We start from the raw sequence: 19,372 nt of genomic DNA, 5'->3' as shown, positions 1-19,372 counted from the left end.
GTCAGAGGACAACTTTCAGGAGTTGGTTCCCTCTCTCCAACTGTGCTGACTAGTTTTATGTCAACTTGACACAAGCTAGGGTCAGCTGGGAGGAGGAACCCTCAACTACAGCAAGCCTGTAAGACATTTTCTTAATCAATAATCGATGGGGGAGGGCCCAGTCCATTGTGAGTGAAGCCACCTTTAGAGTGGTGGTCCTGGGTTCTATAAGAAAGGCTGATCAAGCCATGGGGAGCAAGCCAGTAAGCAACTCCCCTCCGTGGCCTCTGCCTCAGCTTCTGCCTCCAGGGTCCTGTTCCGTTTGAGTTCCCATCCTGACTTCCTTCAGTGATGACTATGACATGGAAGCCAAATAAACCCTTTTCTCCCCAACTTGCTTTGTGATTATGGTATTTCACTTTAGCAGTAAAAATTCCAACCAAGACACCAATAATTGGATCCTGGGGCTTTAACTCAGGCCCCTTAGACTTAGTGTCAGGTGCCTTTACCCTCTGACCCCTCTCACTGGCCCACGAAGGCAATTTTAAGTGTGCAGCTCAATATACTGAGCACATGCACACTGTGCAGCCAGCGCTGCTCCGTCTCTAGAATTTCCCCCTTCCAGAATGGGCACTCTACAGTTTATAGGCCCTCAACAGTCACTCTCCACTTCCCTCCACAGCTCCTGGAAACCCTCCCCTGCTTTGTCTCTGCCTGAGACTGAATTAGACACCCAGAGGGGTGGACTCACTTGTTCTCTCCTAACTGTGCTTTTCTCTTAGTCTGGTTGCCTTCCGTGTTCTTCCTCGTAACATGGGTATTTCACACCTTTTCTAAGGCCGAAAAGTATTCTATGGACCGTGTGCCTAGATTTTGTTTATCTACTCAACTACTGCTTAGCCTTTGGGGGATTTTCACCTTTGGTCATTGTTAACTGGACTGCTGAAGAGCCAGGTGTGGAAGCGCACAAGCATAAGCCCAGCACTGAGAGTCGTGAGGTCAAGGCTAGCGTGTGCTACCCAGCTAGACTTTGTCAAAGCAACATAGTGGAAGAAATGTTATAACCAGGGATAGAATGTCTTGGTCCCTGCTGTCAAGTGTTTTGAAGTAGATAGTCAGAGGTGAGGTTCTGATGGGTATAGCGATTCTGTTAGATATTCTGAGAGGCAGCTGTACTATTTCCACTGTTTCTTAGTGTCTGCGTCATTTCACATTCCTGCCATGGTGTGTCCTTACCAGCACAATGAAATACTTCTCTACTGCACTGTTTGCAAACAGCATCCAGCCGTTCTATTGGAGGTGGAGTAACTGCTCAGTGCTGTTATCTTTTAAATTTATGTGTCTGTCTGTATACAGATGCATGTGTGTGTATACGTGTGTATATGTGTATATGTACAGATGTGTACATACCTGTGCCAGCGCTGTGCACGTGCTGAAGGTAGAACAGAGAAAGATAAGAGGTGCTGTCTTAGTCACTATTCTATGCTGTAAAGAGACACCAGGACCAGAGTAACTCTTATAAAAGAAAGCAATTGATTGGAGCCAGCTTATACTTTCAGAGGTTTAGTCTGAAAAGCCTATGGCATGTAGGCAGGCATGGCGCTAGAGAAGTAGCTGTGACTTCTACATCTGGATCCGCTGGCAGTAGAAAGCGAAGGACACTGGGGCTGGCTAAGGTTTTTGAAACCTCACAGCCCACCCACAGTGACACACTTCCTTCAACAAGGTCATACCTGATAATCCTTACAAATAGTGCCACTCCCTGGTGACCCAACGTTCAAACCTATGCGTCTATGGCTGCCCTGCTCTATGGTCTCCCTCTTATTCCCTAGAGACAGGGCCTTTCACTAAAACTGTTAGGCTAACAGTTAGCAGCTCTCAGGGATTCTCCTCTTTCTGCCTCCACAGTGCTGGGATTAAAGGCACACACAGAGAGCCATGTCTGACGTTCTTACATGTGTATGGATCATTTGAACTCAGGCCTCAGATTTGTACAGTGAGTGCTCTCACCGCTGAACTATTTCAGCAGCCCACAGTAGAGTTTCCATAGTTCTTAATGCCTTTCTAGCCGGTTCTGTGGGAAGAGTTTGGATACCAAACCTAGGATTCAATGGCCATTTCAGCTTTCCAATATACTATCTGTAATAGGTCAACGAACTGAGAATAAGTGACTGTTGAATGTTTAGCCCTAACCAGGCCATTTATATCAATCCCACCCTACCCTAAGACATAGGGAAAGAGGACAGAATCATGGAAAGGTGGGAAGGAGGAATAGGAGTCAGAGTTACAAGCCAGTCAAAATTCCCAGCATGACTAGAGGAGAGAACCCAGAGGCCCAGCCCCACCTGAAGCACTATTGACAGCTGGTGGCTACTGGGGAAGGAACAGCCAATTTTCTTTAGGGGTGTGGCCCTGGAAGGGTGCCCATGCTCTAGGGGATGACTCCATGCCTGAGCACGTATGGGCAACAGCACTAGTTGGATCCAGTGAGTTATTTAAAAAGAACAATAGGACATTAGTGCTGAAGGGGCTGTGTTGTGAGGATCAGATAAAGAGAAAAAAGGAATGGATGACCAAACCCACTTGTGTATGTTGTACACATGGAAGATATTGTTATTAAATATCAATCATTAGCTTTGTTCATCTGTCCAGTAGACCTGAACTGAACTGGTTAAGTGTTTAACTGTGAATACAAAGGAAATAATTTGGAGCTAGAGAGATGGCTCAATGGTACAGAGTACCAACTGCTATTCCAGAGTCCTTGGTTTGATTGCCAGCATCCACATGGCGGCTCAGAACTATCTCAGGGGACTCTAGTCCCAGGGACTCTGATGCTCTCTTCTGGCCTCGGTGGGCAGCAGGCATGTACTTGGTTCATAGACATACATGTAGGCACAATGCCCCTTACACACACACACACATACACACACACACACACATACACTTTTAAAGAAAAAAATCACAAATAGAATGGCTGCACATAATTTTACCAAAATATCACAGGCAATTTGTCTAAAGTGCAGTACAGTTGCTACTTTAAATCTTTCCCTTTTTCTTTTAGTTTCTATTTATTTTTCCCTCTGAGATGAGAACCTCTATAAAATGGAAGTCTATCATTCAACTTTGGGACATCTGCTTTTATTTCAACATGGAAGGGTATATGTATCCTTTCATCCTCATCAATGCTAACACAGATGTTTGCATGGTTGTGGTAGTGTGAGCTTTACTCCATCCCCACTGGATGCCTCCGAGTGTGCTAACCGACACATCCAAGGCTTTGGTATTCACAGAAGCGATCACACACCTTTGACCAGCGGCTTCGCTTGCGTCCTCAGTCTGTTCTCAATGGAAGGATCCTCGGGTTCTGTCGGCCCTGCGCCGATGTCATCTTTTCCTTCCCCACATCGTTTTCTTCTAGGTTTTTCCTCAAAACCTGGAACACAGAGCAAAGAGGCTCAGTCATTTGTGCAGCACGTGGAAGGACCATCAGTCTTAAGTCAGTGATAGTTCCCATTTCTTTCTAACTCCCCCTGCTGGGCTACTGTTTAAACACAGTTTTAAGAAGTCACATCATTAGACATTTTAGAACAAAACTCTCTCAAGACACACATGAAACTGGGCCATTCTCCTTAACAACTGAAGATGTGACAGCAATTTGACTTCCATGTTGACACATGTCAGTGGGCATCCGGTGTCAGGCTTGCCTGGTCTCTGCAGGAGGAGATTCTGAAATGCAGCAAACTACCTACCATATAATCAGGGCTGTCAGGATAGGGGCAAGAACTCAGGATAATAGCACCTTAGACTCGTGTCTCAGGACTACTGAAACCAGCACGGCAGCTTCGACTCCAGTTTTGAACAGATAATGGCTGTGATAAGGATGAAGCTGGCTGTAGATTCTGCCAAATTAACCGTCACTGTGGGTATTGTACCTTGAGACCATTTAGATGTATCTGTCACACTCAATATAAATGACATGGATTTCCTCTGGAGACTCTGCTTCAGTCAGTAAACATACCGCCCCCTTGTCAATTGTGTGGTCAAACTGCTTCACACAGCGGCACAAAAACACTAGACCAGGAGAGCAGACGCAGCAGATGGGGCTTCTGTTGTTCCATTGTGTGGATGAATGAGACGCCTGTCTCCCTATCCCCTTGGCAACTTCTATACCCTCTCTGGACACAAGCATGAGGGTCAAGGTGGTGCAGGAAGCAGAAGGAACTCAACATGATTTCCTACAAGCACCTTTGCCTCACTTTGCTCATAGATGCCAGAGAACAAGTCCATCTTCCCATGCAGAAACCGTGCCAGTCAATTTCTCATTGTTGTGACAAAGATCTTAAATGAGTTCAAAGGAAGAAATCTTTGTTCATGGTTTCAGAGGATTAGCTCCATCTTGGCTTCCCCCATTGCTATGAGGTAGAGAGAACATCATAGTGTTAGGAACATGTGGATGAAGAGAAGGCTGTCACCACAGGAAGAACAGAGCTCCGGAAAGGGGGGGGGTTCGAGACCATCAGGAACCCATCCTCATGACTCAAATTTGGCCCCACTTTCAAATATTTTCCCTGCCTTCTGATGTGGATTCCCCTCTGAATGCTGAAAATACCATTGGTTAATAGAGAAACTGTTTTGGACCTATAGCAGGGCAGAACAAAGCTAGGTGGGGAAAACTAAACTGAATGCTGGGAAGAGGAAGGTGGAGATTAGTGAGACATGCCATGTACCCCTGCCAGAGACAGAGGCCAGACGGAACTTTACCCAGTAAGCCACTGCCATGTGGTGATACACAGATGAATAGAAATGGGTTAAATTAATATGTACTAGCTAGCCAATAAGAAGCTAGAGCTAATGGGCCAAGCAGTGATTTAATTAATACAGTTTCTGTGTGATTATTTCAGGAATCTGGGCAGCCAGGAAATGAACAAGTGGCCCCCTACTACAAATTGGTGTGCAACATGGGGCCTAAAAACGGGGCAATGTGCTTGGCTCTCAGAGGCAGCCTCGTCCCTAGCCACGCCCACTTAGCATTAAAAAAAAAATAAGCCGTCCTGGTCAGAAAAGGATTAAAGATTGTAATAAGGACAGATTTAGACATAACAGACCTCTAAATGAAACACTGTGTTTTAAAAATGTATGTAGGCTTGGGATGAAGAAAAAGAATAAGACAGTGACTGTAATAGAAAAGAATGCAGGCAGTCACATATTAAAGGAGTAAAGATAATATAATAAATATTAAACTTGTAGAAAAAGTAATAGAGAAAGAAAAATAAGCCACATAAAGATAAAATAGACATAGAGAGTCTGGATTATGTATATTATTGCGTTGTCTTTGAGTTTTTTGACTGTGAAGGAGTTAAGTACAGACAGATATTTCATTGTATGTGCTGCTAAGCTAAACTAAAATAAAGGTATCTTTATTTAAAAATTTGGGTCTAAGGATATGTTGCTTTGGAAAAGGGGTTCTGCTTTTGTTTCCACAGAGGATGAGAACCTGTGGAATCCTTCAAGACTAATGTGGTTTGAAGGACCAAGACCCCCAAGGTCACCATGAATACCCCCCAAAATTACTTCACCCAACGAAAATCAGGAAGCAGTTTGGAGAAGAACTATGCCCAAGTTCCCTAAATGATTGTTTATACATGTTTGTTTACATTTAAAGGGGAATATGATATAGATATGAATAATTTGCATTGATATGGATTTTGTTTTATTGATACAAATTTAAGGTCATTTTTGTTATATGTATATTTCTCCTCTAAATTAAGGTATTGTAGGTACAGCTCATTTAAAAATGTAATTTATATTTAAGAAATATAGCTTAATAGAGAGTCATCTCTAATAGCCAAACTTGTAATCATGTTAGTTAGGTTTTCTGGATACATAGTTGTTTAGGTATTCTTCAAATCTTCGAGAGACCTTCAGAATATGGCATTTAAAATGTTTTAGGAAGTTAGGACTTTTCATGACAATGAGATATGTCTGTTCCTGGCAGCACCAATCTACTTTAAGAGGATGACAGGCATCGAAGAGGCTCTTTATGGAATTGGTTAGCCATTTGGGCAAGAAACTGTTCTTGCCTTAACTCCTTGATGCTATGCTGTATGAACTGGACATGCAGGACCCACAGAGAAATGACTGCTGAACTTGCCTAAAGGTGAGATGGTCATTCAGGGTTCCTGCCTAATGAAAGAGTCTGTTGGATGTTCTGCAGGACACAGAAGAAAGTGACTGACAAACTGCCAATATTGGTGGAACTGTCTTTGAAATTTCCTGCTTCGTGGAAAAGTCTGCCAACTACTATGGTCCAGTAGGCTAAAGATGGATGCCTCAATAGTACAGAAAAACTTTGTGTGACTGTCCAGGCAGCGAGATGTCTCTGTCAATTCTAGAGTTTTGGAAGTTGTTTACAATGCACTTCCTGTTTACTTCGGTAATATATCCTTCTGGAGTCTTTGATAGAGTTGAAAAATATATAGTTATAGTTTTCTTTAATTATGATTAAAAAATAAAATAGATTTAACTATAATTCTTACCTGATACTTGTTTTGTTATATGTAATTTTACTATGTTAAAGTTAAAGCCTTCCTTTTTAGTTAAACAGAAAAGGGGAAGTTATGTGGGATTCCCCTCTGTATGCTGGAAATACCATTGGTTAATAAAGAAACTGTTTTGGACCTATAGCCAGGCAGAATAGAGCTGGGCAGGGAAAACTAAACTGAATGCTGGGAAAAGGAAGGTGGAGATTAGTGAGATGCACCAGGTAGCCCCTGCCAGAGACAGGTGCTGGACAGAACTTTACCCAGTAAGCCACTGCCATGTGGTGATACACAGATTAATAGAAATGAGTTTAATTAAGATGTAAAAGTTAGCCAATAAGAAGCTAGAGTTAATGGGCTAAACAGTGATTTAATTAATACAGTTTCTGTGTAATTATTTTGTAAGTCTGGGTGGCCGGGAAATGAACAAGTGGCTTCTTAATCATTCATTAATGTACAAATTCACTGATGAAGCCAGGGCCCATCAACTGAGAGCTTTAACACAAGAGTCATTTCAAGACCCCATGTCTAAACCATGGCAGAAACTCAATATTTTAGGAGATCAGTTTCAAATAAAACAAAGTGCAGGTGGGGAGTTCCATGCAACATTTTCCGGTGTCCGTCTAGAAGGACACTCCAAGTTGTTTCAGGCACAAGTTCATTGACTTTAATATCCCAAAGCTGATAAAGGCTGCTTTTGTGTTAGCTATTTTAACTAAACGTCAAAATGTCAGAAGTTGGCCACGTGGCTCCCTGCAAACCCAATACTCAGGAAGCTGAGGCAGGAGGACTGTCAGGAGCTCAAGGCCAGCCTAGGCTATGTTGCAAGTTCTAAGCTTTTTGACTTTCATGTGAGACCTTGTCTTCCGCAAAGAAGCAAAGCCAATAAAATTTGATTTAAATAGTGAGAACTAGTTTTTAGACAGGGTAGTGATTGGTAGAAAGAATTGGGTAATATGAAGAAGAGAATGAAAGAACTCTGTTCTTTCCCTTGGCCCTCATGATTTTGGGGGTAAACCATTGGTTTCAGAAAAATTACATAGAGATGTATTCTAGACTAAGCTCCCTGGTGTGGGACAATGGTCTGTATTCTGTCACTTATATTTTAAACAAACATTGATTGGCCAGTAGCCAGGTAGGAAAAATAGGTGGAACAACCAGACAGGAAGTAGAGCTGGGTCAATGAGAACAGGAGAATTCTGGGAAGAAGTAGTCCTAGTCTGCAGTCCTGCCCCAGCCACAGAAGAAGCAAGATATGACTGCCTCGCCAAATAAGGTACTGAGCCATGTGGCTAACACAGACAAGAACAATGGGCTAATATAAGTTATAAGAGTTAATAAGAAGTCTGAGCTACTAGGCCTATCAGTTTACAGCTATTGTAGACCTCTGTGTGATTTCTTTGAGACTTAAGGACTGTGGGAACCAGGCAGGGCAGAAACCCCGAAAATAATCCCCCTGCTTTGTAGATAAGATAAATGAGGATCAATAAGAGGAGACATGCAAAAGCTAACACAGTCACCTTCAAAGACTTACATACTTCCTATTCTGTTACATCTTGTGCTATGTCTTTGATGTATCCACCAGGTGACAGAAATTCCATAAGCAGTCAAGCATTTAGTGCTGATATACCAAGCCATATCGCATACACCAAGCATAAGAAACTTGTTAAATATCTTAGGTAAGCAAACATCACACAGCTTATATAAACTTTGACCACAAGGGGAAATAAACAGAGACTTCCCAATTACCTAGAATAGCTACCATTGATTGAAGACCAACCATAAGACATTCAGCATGCCATACCCATCACTTATGATGGCACTAATGCTTCCTGGAAATCTGAAAATAACACACACATTAATATAGCCTGAAAATAAGGAAACCGAGCCAGGAAAATGAGAAACCCTGTCTGAGGTTGCACACAGTAAGTTCTCAGATACTATGACTCCCCATATACACACCAACTTCCTGTCTGTGACGAGCTGCTCAATAAGCCACAGAAATAGAACCCCAGAGCCCAGGAATAGAAGCAGTGTGGAAAGCATTTAGAATGAGCTAAATAGAACAGAGAAGAAATGGACGTAGAGCATCATTGTGGTTTCTACAGGCTCCTCCTGCTTTGAGCGCTTGGTCCCCAGATGGTGACACACTTGTGGGAAACTATAAATTTTGAAGATGGGATCTAGCTGGAGGGGGTGGTCTAACTTGGAAGGTTATTCTAGGCCTCCAGTGCCCCCTTTCTCTGCTTCTTGTCCATCATGTGGTGAGAACCTCCCCTACCACATGCTCTCCCATTATGGTATTCTATCCCAAGTGGATGGAGCCAAGTAACCTTGGATTGAACCCTCCAGAACTAGGAAGCAACAGTAAGTCTGTCCCTTCCTTTAAATTGTTCTTTTGGGTACTCTGGTCACAGTGACATGAAAGTAACCAATACAAACAGTAGAGGAATCTATTTTATAATGATTCTTTAAAGGGGGGCATTCAAAAATCAGGGGACATACCGACCACATAAATGTGGTACAATATACAACTTAATTCTTAGAAGTCAGCAGAAGATATTTGTGATATTAAGTCCTTGAGGATGAGACAAGAAGTACAAACTCTCAATGAGTTAGGATGAATGACTTTGGGTCAACGACAGCATTGTTTTTCTAGGGCTGCCATAACAATATGAGACAGCCCCCACACTGAATTGAGCAAAAACTATCTCCTCGTGGTTCTGAAGGCTGGAAGTTCAAGATCAAGGCAATGGCAGGGTGACTTGCATGTGGTCTCTTTTCTTGGCTTGCAGATGGCTGTCCTGCACTTTCTTCCTATGATCTTTCCTCTGTGTGTGCAGCCCTGGTGCTTCTTTCTGTGTTTACTCTTCCTCTTTTTACAAGCACATCAAGCAAATTATATTAGAACTATTTTTTTTAACAGACTAATTGTACTGGCTTGTTTTTATGTCAACTTGACACAAGCTAGGGTCATCTGGTTGGAGTATTAATTGAGGAAATGTTTCCATGTATCAGGCAGCAGGCAATTCTGTCTTGATTAGTGATTGATGTGGGAGGGCCCCACTCATTGAGGGTAGTGCCATCCCTGGTCAATTGGTCCTGGATCTATAAGAAGGCAGATTAAGCAAGCCACAAGAAGCAAGCAATTAAGGAGCATTCCTTCGTGGCTTGACTCCAGGTTACTTCCTTGAGTTTCTGAAATGACTTCTGTTGGTGATGAAGTATGACTTGGAAGTTGAAGGATAAAATAAATCCTTCACCCTCCCAAGTTGCTTTTGGTTATAGTGTTTTCTAAAACATCGAAACTAAGATGCCTGTAGAGGCCAGATAGGAGAGGACACCATATCTGCAAAAACTCTGAGAATTAAGCTTGGGTCCTTTGGAAGAACTGCCAGTGCTCTTAACTGCTAAACCATCTCTCTAGCTCTAAAATAAAATTACATTTTATTTATCAATTCATTTGTATGTGTATATGCATGTCTGTGTATGTATGTGAACATGTGTAAGCATGCTTGTGCATGTGTGTGTGTGTGTGTGTGTGTGTGTTCCGGTGATTGAACTCGAGTCTTCAGGCTTGGGAGCAAGCACCTCTGCCCATTGAAATATCTTGTTATCCCCATAGGTAAAATTTTAAATTGTGCCTTACACTGACAATAGTTTTTATGTAAGTGTAAAGTAAAACTGTATACAATAAAATGCAACACTGAAAAAAATCCCTTGAGCAGAATCCGGTGGCAGAGCCCAGCACACCACACCAGCCCAAGCACAGGTAGCTTTGCCTTCAAAGTTGAGAGGGATAAATTTTCTTTGAGCGCTTGAAACAGTTAGCTTCACAGGTAAATCATCGACATAAAAAGATGCTCGGCATTAACGAACAGAATCGCTCTACACATAAAACGCTTGGAAAAACCTCCCACAGAGACCAAAGCACGGGGAAATCAAGGTTGCCATCTCACACCCATCTCTTGAATTTGCAGACACTAAACATGCATATGATAAGAAGCCACTGATGTTGGCTTCAGTGCTTAGCAGCTTCTGTAGCCAGGGAGTCTCCCTCCCCAGCTGCCCACCCCCAGTGAACCTGTGAATAAGACCTATGTTCTGTGTACCACATCTGAGAGCATGCTGAATCCAGGCTGAGTGTTAAGATGCTATCAATTAGTCTAGAAACATGTACAATGCTTCACACCGATTACTAAGGAAACTGAGTAAACTACAGTCAAGAATGACCTCACACCCATCTGAGTGGCTGTCAAAAATAGGGAACAACCAGAACTGACAACAGTGTGGAAAAACCGGAACTGCTAATGGGAATGTGGGATGCTGTGGAATGATAAAGAGTTTTCAGACCCAAAAGAATAGTCACAAACATCCCTCGTGGTTCTTCAGCGACCCCTCTAAGGCCTGTGCCTCAGAGTAGGGGTGTGAGCAAATCTTAGTGCCCTGATGTTCACAGCTGCACTTTCCACAATAGCTAAAGCAAAAGACAGTTCAGAGCTCCATTGACAGATGGGTACACAAAATGAGGCACACGGTTCAGTGGAGGGTTATTCAACCCTGAGAAGAATAAAATGTAGACACATGGTAAAATGGGCATGGACCTTAAAAATAGTACACTAAATTAAAGAAATCAAAACACAGATGACAGACAGTGCTGAGTCTGAGACAAAAAAATAGCAGATACCAGGAAGTCAGGAAGGAGGAACTGAGGGGTGGGCATGATCACTAAAGGAGAAAAGGGGTTCAGTTTGAGATGATATGAAGGTTGGAACATGGCTGCTAGTTGAGGCTTCACAACCATGCAAAAGTACTTATGCTATGGAAACTGTACGTTTTGAAACGGGAACTTTAGCGCTTTATATATTTTACCGCCAGAAGGACAACGTATCAGAAAAAAAAATTACAGGATTGAAAGTAGATGGGAGGATGACGACCCATTCCTTTGAATCAACAAAATGTGCTACTTTGCTAAAGAACCTAACAGTTGACAAATGCCTGGCTTGCTTAGATGACAACTTCACAGCCCAGAAAGTAGGGAGAGCTCCGAGGGAGTGCCCTTCTAGGAAGGACTTCCGGGTCATGAAGACATGGGACATGTCCTAGTTAGGGTTTCTACTGCTGTGACAAAACCACCATGACCAAAAAGCAAGTTGGGGAGGAAAGGGTTTATGGGGCTTACACTTCAGCATTGCTGTTCATCACCAAAGGAAGCCAGGACAGGAACTCAAACAGGGCAGGAATCTGGAGGCAGGAGCTGATACAGAGGCCACGGAGGGGTGTGGCTTCTTGACTTGCTTCTTGACTTGCTCAGCCTGCTTTCTTATAGAACCCAGGACTGCCAGCCCAGGGATGGCCCCACCTACCATGGGTTGGGCCCTCCCGCATTGATCACTAATTGAGAAAATGCCTTATAGCTGGATCTCATGGAGGCATTTCCTCAACTGAGGCTCCTTCCTCTGTCATGACTCTAGCTTGTGTTAAGTTGACACACACAACCAGGCAGGATAGGGCACAAAGGCTATCCCTTGCTCTTGGGAGTTTAAAGCCACAGAGGGGTCCATTACTCAAGGGCCCTATTTCAGCCTCTCTCATTGACTCAGCTCTACTTGCTGTCTCCATAGCAGTCCACGGGGTGGTGGTGGTGGTCGGGTAAAATACAGTAACACAGACAAGGTAAAATAGCAAACTCCATGCATGAGCCACACTGAAAATGATTAAATGTTCCTTTCACACTGATTTCGCATCCTTTCTTTACTTTTAAAAAAGACAGAGCCAAGCCGGGTGGTGGTGGGTGGTGGCACATGCCTTTAATCCCAGCACTCGGGAGGCAGAGGCAGGTGGATCTCTGTGAGTTCGAGGCCAGCCTGGTCTACAAGAGCTAGTTCCAGGACAGCAACCAAAAAAGCTACAGAGAAACCCTGTCTCAAAAGTCCAAAAAAAAAAAAAAAAAAGAGCCATCACAGGTATATGATAATTCACTATCATGAATTAAATAAAATATCTATGTGTGCATGTATTTGCTATAACTGTTGTATAGCCCATGCTCTGTCCATATAGAATTTTTGTCAGAATAACGGACACCACAGTGCACACTGTATTAGTGACCTTTCTGTCCCTGTGACAGCATATTAGGACAAATCAGCTTAAGGGATGGAGGATGTATGATGACTCATGGTTTCAGAGGGTCTCAATCCAGAGCAGACGTGACAGAGCGGCACCGAGTGGTAGTAGGGGTGTACGGCACAGGCTCCTCTTCCACCTGGCTCAGACAGGAGGCAGACAGTCTGGGGTGGAGCACAACTGTCTGTAAAGCCAAGTTCTTTTTTTTTTTTTTTTTGGTTTTTCGAGACAGGGTTTCTCTGTGGTTTTGGAGCCTGTCCTGGAACTAGCTCTTGTAGACCAGGCTGGTCTCGAACTCACAGAGATCCGCCTGCCTCTGCCTCCCGAGTGCTGGGATTAAAGGCGTGCGCCACCACCGCCCGGCAAGCCAAGTTCTTTTTGTCCATAGTGTTTATCACAACAACAGAAAGCAGACGAGGACACAGCACATTTTGGATTGTTCTCTGTGCAACCGTGGGTGTTGTGTAGAGTTCACACTGTCCGAGCACAAGTCCACACTGCAAGGACATGAGCAGGAATTTCTCCTCGGGCTCCCCCAGCTCCCCTGAGTATTTGGAAATTCGGGTTAATGTTTTTGTGGCCTGGAATGGGACCACAGGGACGCTAAACTCTGCACAGCACACGAGTATCTGGAACAATCAGGCCTGTCCCCCACAAAGCACCAAGAGGCACCTCTTCAAACAGCGTCTAATTTAAAGTAGGATCTTTGTGTCGCAGAGGGTGTGCATCTGTGAGGCTGACAGCTTGCTCTCCAGTGCCAAGCGCCACAGCTGAAGTGCCTGTTTGCCTTTACTTCTTGCCAAATGCCACCGTCAGCCTTCAGCCTTCTGCTACTCTGGTGGCTATAAAATGCTGTCTCACTGTGCTTTAAGCTTGTGGGGATTTGATTGTATTAGTGATGTGGGAAACTGGTTCATATGTCTGTGGCTCATGTGACCCGCTAGGAAGACATCAACTAGTAGAGCATCCATTCCCTTGGGTGCTTTGAATTCCCCTTTGATGGTGAGGGCTATGCTAGAGATTTGGGGGTGCCAATGTTTTCCACCGGTTTGTCATTTGCTTTTAATTTATGTTAACACTTCATGTGGAAGTTACATATTTTGATTATACTGAAATCTATGTAGTCTTAAGTGACACATTTATAATTTATAAAATCTACTCTCACATCATGAAGATAACCTCTATTCTCACCTTTTTCTTCCTTATATGTAGCTTCTTGATCCACCTCATAGTTTGGTTTTGCATGAAGTGTGAATTAGGAATCCAACAGTGTTTTTCCTGTAGTGAATCAGTTGTAGTAACACCATTTCCTTTTGCTATCCTCTATTTCCCTCCTTTTGACTTCCAGTAAAGTCTGTGCGGTTTTGGTAATTTTGTGTGTGTTCATCTCCCCCCTCCCCTGTGCTGTGCGTCTGTGAGACATATGTGTGGAGGTCAGAGGATGATCTGGCTTAGCCCTGCCCAACCCTGCACTTTATCTCATATCATGTGTTATTCATGAAGCTTCAACCACCCCAGTTTTCTTTAGGAACACTAACCATCCCTGGCTAATTTCACCCTGGGACTCCAGACCTTGTAGCTTCCTCTTCCAGAAATGAGTTCTATTCTGGTTCTTGGTGTGTGCCCCTCAGCTCAGATGTCTGCTCTCAGAGAAATCATTCCTAACCACCAGACAAGAGCCACCCAACCACCCATAATTGTGTACCTCATCTATTTTTTTCCCCATTTAAAATTATCTTCTTAAAAACTTATTTATTCAAGTATTTTAGTATATGAGTACTCTGTTTTTGTGCAAACCAGAAGGAATCTGATCAATTACAGATGACTGTGAAACACCATGTGGTTGCTGGGAATTGAACTCAGGACTTCTGCAAGAGCAGTCAAGTGCTCTTAACCACTGAGCCATCTCCCTAGTCCCCACTTCTTTAACTTTTGCATGTAAACATACGTATGCTAATGTGTGTGCAGTTAGATGAGTGCAGAAGCCAGAGGTAAACTCCAGTTGTCCTGCCTTAGGGTGACATCTATTTTGTTTCGTTGTTCTTTTTTATTTATTTATTTATTTGAAATAAAGTCTCTCACTTTTACCTGGAAACTTCTAGTCTGGCGGGTCAAGGAAGCCACTTGCCTCTGCCCCTGCCCCCTACATCATCCTACAAGTGGGGGAACTACAAGCACAGCCAACCATGCCCGGCTTTCTTATCATGTGGGTCCTCAGGCTTGTGGCAAGCTCTTTACTGACTGAGCATCTCCCCAGACCATTCCTATTTGCCCACAGTGAAGACAGAACCCTACAGGACTGAGGACCATAATGTCCTTGCATTTCCACTGTCTTCAGTCCTTACAGAAGCACATAGTAGGGGGCCAATCAATAGATGGTTGTTAGACAAGTGAGTATATAATCTTCTGTACCAGGTTCTTTTGGGCCGCCATCCCTTAAATCACTACATGGAGATTTAAAGTTAGCTATGAGTGCTCGACCTTAGTTTAAGCTTGTTACGTTAGTTTTTATAACGTATTTTAACCTGTTTCTCTTCATTTACATTTTTGACTTGGGACTTTTTATCGTTCCTTCATTCTGTATGTTCTACTTTCCTGCTTCCTCTGTGTCTGTCTGTCTGTCTGTCTGCCTGCCTGCCTGCCTGTCTGTCTGCTGCTTGACTGGCTGGGCCCTGGTGTCTCCCTTTTTCTCTTTCTCATTCTTTCCCAGCCCAGATTCCTCTCCTGCTTATTCTCTCTGCCTGCCAGCCCCACCTAACCCTCCACTGCTTAACTACTGTCCATTCATCTAGACTCTGACTTAGGTCTACTCCTGGGAGATGGCTAATAGTTTCTTTGTTTGAAACTTAACAAATTTTTTAAAGAGATTTTAATTAGTATACAATGCACTAGAGCTCCTCATGGCATTTTCATGTTTTGGTTGATCATCCCCACTCCCAGTGCTATTTCCCATGCCCCTGTCCCCTTTCCGCTACCATTCTGTTTCTAGAATTATCTTTCCTTCCTTCCTTCCCTCCCCCCTCTCTTCCTTCCTTTCTTCTTTTTCCCTTTACTTCTTTCAGAATTATTTATCTTAACTTTATGTGTATGCATGTATGTACACGAACCACACTAATGCATGCCCAAGAAAACTGGAAGAGGGCATCAGAAGCCCTGAAACTGAAGTGACAGGTGGTTGCAGCCATCCTGTGGGTGCTGGGAACAGAATCCAGGTCCTCCGCAACTGCTCTTGGCCACTGAGCCATCTCTCCTGTCTGCCCTACCACTTTCATGTCACATGTCCTATGGCCCTCTCCATTCCCCTTCCTCAGAGCCTCTTTCTCCTCTTATGGCCTCCTTGTCAAGTTGCATGATCTCTACCTACGCTTGCTTCCACATAAATATACATACATAACAGCCAGAAACTAGGATCCGCGCATAAGAGAAAACATGATGTATTTATCTTTCCTGGGCCACCTCACTCAATAAAATATTTTTCAGCTCCATCCAGTTTTCATTGCTAGAAATGATTTTCCCTTTATAAACATCTGCATATCCATCACATATCCATCTCTCTGTCCATTGGTAGATTAGACAACTTGAATGATTCAATATAAGAAGCCTAATTTTAATGGAAAAGTACATTTTTTTTCACAGATGTGAACCTGTTAAGAAGGAAGAGTGTCAGTCCCATTCCCACAGGCTCTGATGCTGCAAACGTCCAATGAGGTCCCAGGGATCTTAATTTTCAGGGACTACTATACATCATTCCAGACTCACTGGAGTCAAGGCAAGTTGGCGCCATCCTCATTGTAACCAACACAGCCTCCCAGTTACCAAGGAAAAGATGGGGCTACATGTGTACTAAGTGACACGGTTTGTCACATCCTCTTAGCCCAAGAAAAGGATGAAGAGGACTCCTCTGCCTCTGTGGAAGCTGAAGAACCTATGAAGGTTCACAAACAAATCAGGAAAGGCTCAAAGTGATCAGTGAGGAGACCTAGGTCTGAACTGTGCTACTCGGTGATTTGGTTTCTTCTTAGGTCAACTGAGAACCTAGGCCAAGTGACTCTGTGACATAATTCTATGTTTGGTCTTCCTTCTAAGTTTCTGGCACAGAGCGTCCAAACGTCTTAGAACTTGCAGCTACTAGAATGAGAGGATCATCTTCTGTTTCTCAAAATTGTCACCTTTCAATAGTTTCTGAGCTGCTTCTACTGAGTCCACTGGTGGCCGGATGCCTACAGCCAGCTTCAGGACAAATGACCCAGGAACCAACTATGTGATTAGAGGGTTGGAGCTTCTGGCCACACCCTGTGACCTCCAGAGACAGGAAGCGGGCTGGAATTTGAGTTCAATCACCAACAGCCAAGATTTACTCAGTCATGCTTACCCAGTGAAATGTCCATAAAACTTCTAAGCAGTGGTGTTGGGGGAGAGGCGCCTGGGTTGATGTGACACTCTCCTTCAGGGGAATGACATGTCCCAGACTCCTGGAACAGAAACTACAGTTCTAGGATTCTGGACTTCACCGCTGTTCATCTTTATCTGGCCTGACATCTTTGTCATCTACGGAAGGCAACAGTAAATACAGTGTTGCAGCAGCCTATTGCTGAGCAGTTAGCAAACTGCTAGATCTGAGGAGAGTAAATAAAGAAACTTCAGTTTGTGTTACACTGGTCAGCAGTCCAAGGGGTCCTGGCTTTTGGTTGGTGTCTGATAGGACCAAGACTTTAGTCTGGGAGCTCTGGTTAGCAGCAGAGACAGTGTTGGGATGGGCCACGTCAGGCTGCACTAGAACCCTCCTGGAGGGGTCTAGTGAGCAGAAGAATTGACTGCTCTGGGAAAACTTCACACTGGGTACTAGAACTGTTATTAAATTTTGCTTTTAAAAAATTACCATTGAAACAGAGCTTTCTAAAAGTCCATATCCCTCCAAGATTTTAAGCAAATCTTAACATTTCATGATTTCATTGAAATTGAGTTATGGTTAATTTTTCCTCTTGACCTTCCATTTTTCCCCCAAAATTAGCTTTTTTTTAATGAGAAAAAGTATTTTAAAAGTAACATTTCCCATTGTTTTTGCGGGGAGAAAAATGTCAGAGGCATCTATATTCCTAATCTCATTGTTGTAACCAAACAACCCTGAAAAGTAACTTCAGAAAGAAAGGGCTTATGCAGCCTAGAAGACATCATGGCAGAGGCATGAAACATCTGGTCATTTCCCATCTGTATTCATGAAGCAGAGAGCAAAGAACACTGGGACTCAGCTAACTTGCTCCTTTTAGTCAGTATGGGACTCCAGCCCACAGAACAGAGCCACCCACAGTAAGGTTGAGTCTCCCAACCTCAACCTACTCTAAACCCCTTTTGTATCAATGCACAGAGATTTGTCTGCTGGGTGATCCTAGAGACAATCAAGTTGACAATCAAAATTAATTTCCTACATTTAATTAAAGAGTTGGATATGCTAGAGAAAACAAGGGCAGGAATTTCTCAGCATTCTGGGCCAAATGAAGACTCTTCTAGATTCCTGGGTATGTGTAGGTACCACAGCATCGTCCTCATTACCCCAAGGACTCCAGACATCAGTCACTTCTCCTGATGATCTACCCCATTTCCCAATTTTTCCTGCTTTACTTTGTCCCCACTCCCCCCTTATCTATAGCTCTTGTTGGTTCAATGAAATGATTTATACTTTCTTTCTCCCAATTTTCACTGGAATATGGCTGAGAACTCCAGGTCTCGCAGCTTTATCTTCAGTTGATTTCTAAAAGTCTTGCTACTGGTTGCCATGTTTCAAGACATGGTCCTTTCTGGCTAATATCTTTCCTGGCTCAATAAGACCCTCTCCCCATTGATTTAGGAGTTTGAGTTTCACAAGATTTTCATAGGCTGAGATGAGTGTTTATATTTCCACGTGTGCATGCGTGCGAGCATGTGTGTATGTGACAGAGTATAAAGTAAGACTGGGTTTGAATTCATGGTGTTCTTAATGATGACCTTGAACTTTTGACCCTCTGGCTTCCGTTTCCCAATGGTTGTATATAGGCATGCCAATATAACCAGGTTGGTAAACCACACCTGGTTTACATGGTGCTGGGGACCAAACCAGGGGCATCATGCATGCCAGGCAAGAACTCTGCCAACTGAACTACACCCTCAGCCCCTGACTACTTCTGTTCTCAGCTTAGATTACTACTCTCCAAAAACAACATCTCTATACACACTTTCTGTTCTAATGGGCAAAATCGGGTCTGCGACTCTAACTGACGGTCAACAGCCCAAGGATCAGATTTCAACTAAAATCTCTTATCACGTGGAGAGATTAAGCAGCTCTTAAATATTTAATAACACCCTGTAAGTTTTTAGACTCCTGGGCTCCAAAATAATCGACAAAGTAATTTCTAAGCCATAATTAACAAAAACAGGCAATCTTCCAAAAAGGCTCGCAAAGCTAAAGGAAGCTCCTCAGAGCACTCCCTGCGCAGCCAGCAGGATCTCACAAGTAGCACAGCCAATAAACAAGAGCTGGCAGAGAGGGTTTGGAGCCGCCCTGAGCTGGTGTCGCCCGCAAATGTTCTAGGAAGATGGGGATATTTCCAGGACCGGATTATTATCAGGTCTGGAGAATCATGGGAGGGGATGAAGAGGGAGGGGATGAAGAGGGAGGCAGGGTGCCTCTTGAATGTTTATCAACATGGCTCTTCAGACCTTCAGAGTGGCCTAGTCACGGCTCTTAGGGCTGACAA

General features: G+C 43.5%; 2 protein-coding genes across 2 annotated transcripts in view; one reads left to right on the top strand and one right to left on the bottom strand.

Moving 5' to 3' along the window:
* Positions 1-19,372, top strand: part of LOC130871818 (heterogeneous nuclear ribonucleoprotein A3-like) — a 197,910-nt gene that overhangs the window by 24,790 nt on the left and 153,748 nt on the right. The gene's annotated exons all lie outside the window — the stretch shown is intronic.
* The window catches only part of Frmd4b (FERM domain containing 4B), a 332,706-nt gene that overhangs the window by 232,700 nt on the left and 80,634 nt on the right, over positions 1-19,372 (bottom strand). The window contains exon 2 of the mRNA XM_057768449.1: positions 3,284-3,412. The gene's annotated coding sequence lies outside the window, so the exon portion shown is untranslated. The remainder of the gene's footprint in view (positions 1-3,283; positions 3,413-19,372) is intronic.

This window comes from Chionomys nivalis, chromosome 1 (assembly GCF_950005125.1).
Source record: "Chionomys nivalis chromosome 1, mChiNiv1.1, whole genome shotgun sequence".
NCBI classification, from domain to species: domain Eukaryota; kingdom Metazoa; phylum Chordata; class Mammalia; order Rodentia; family Cricetidae; genus Chionomys; species Chionomys nivalis.
The sequence above is the reverse complement of the archived record's forward strand: the minus strand, read 5'-3'. Positions and strand labels throughout refer to the sequence as shown.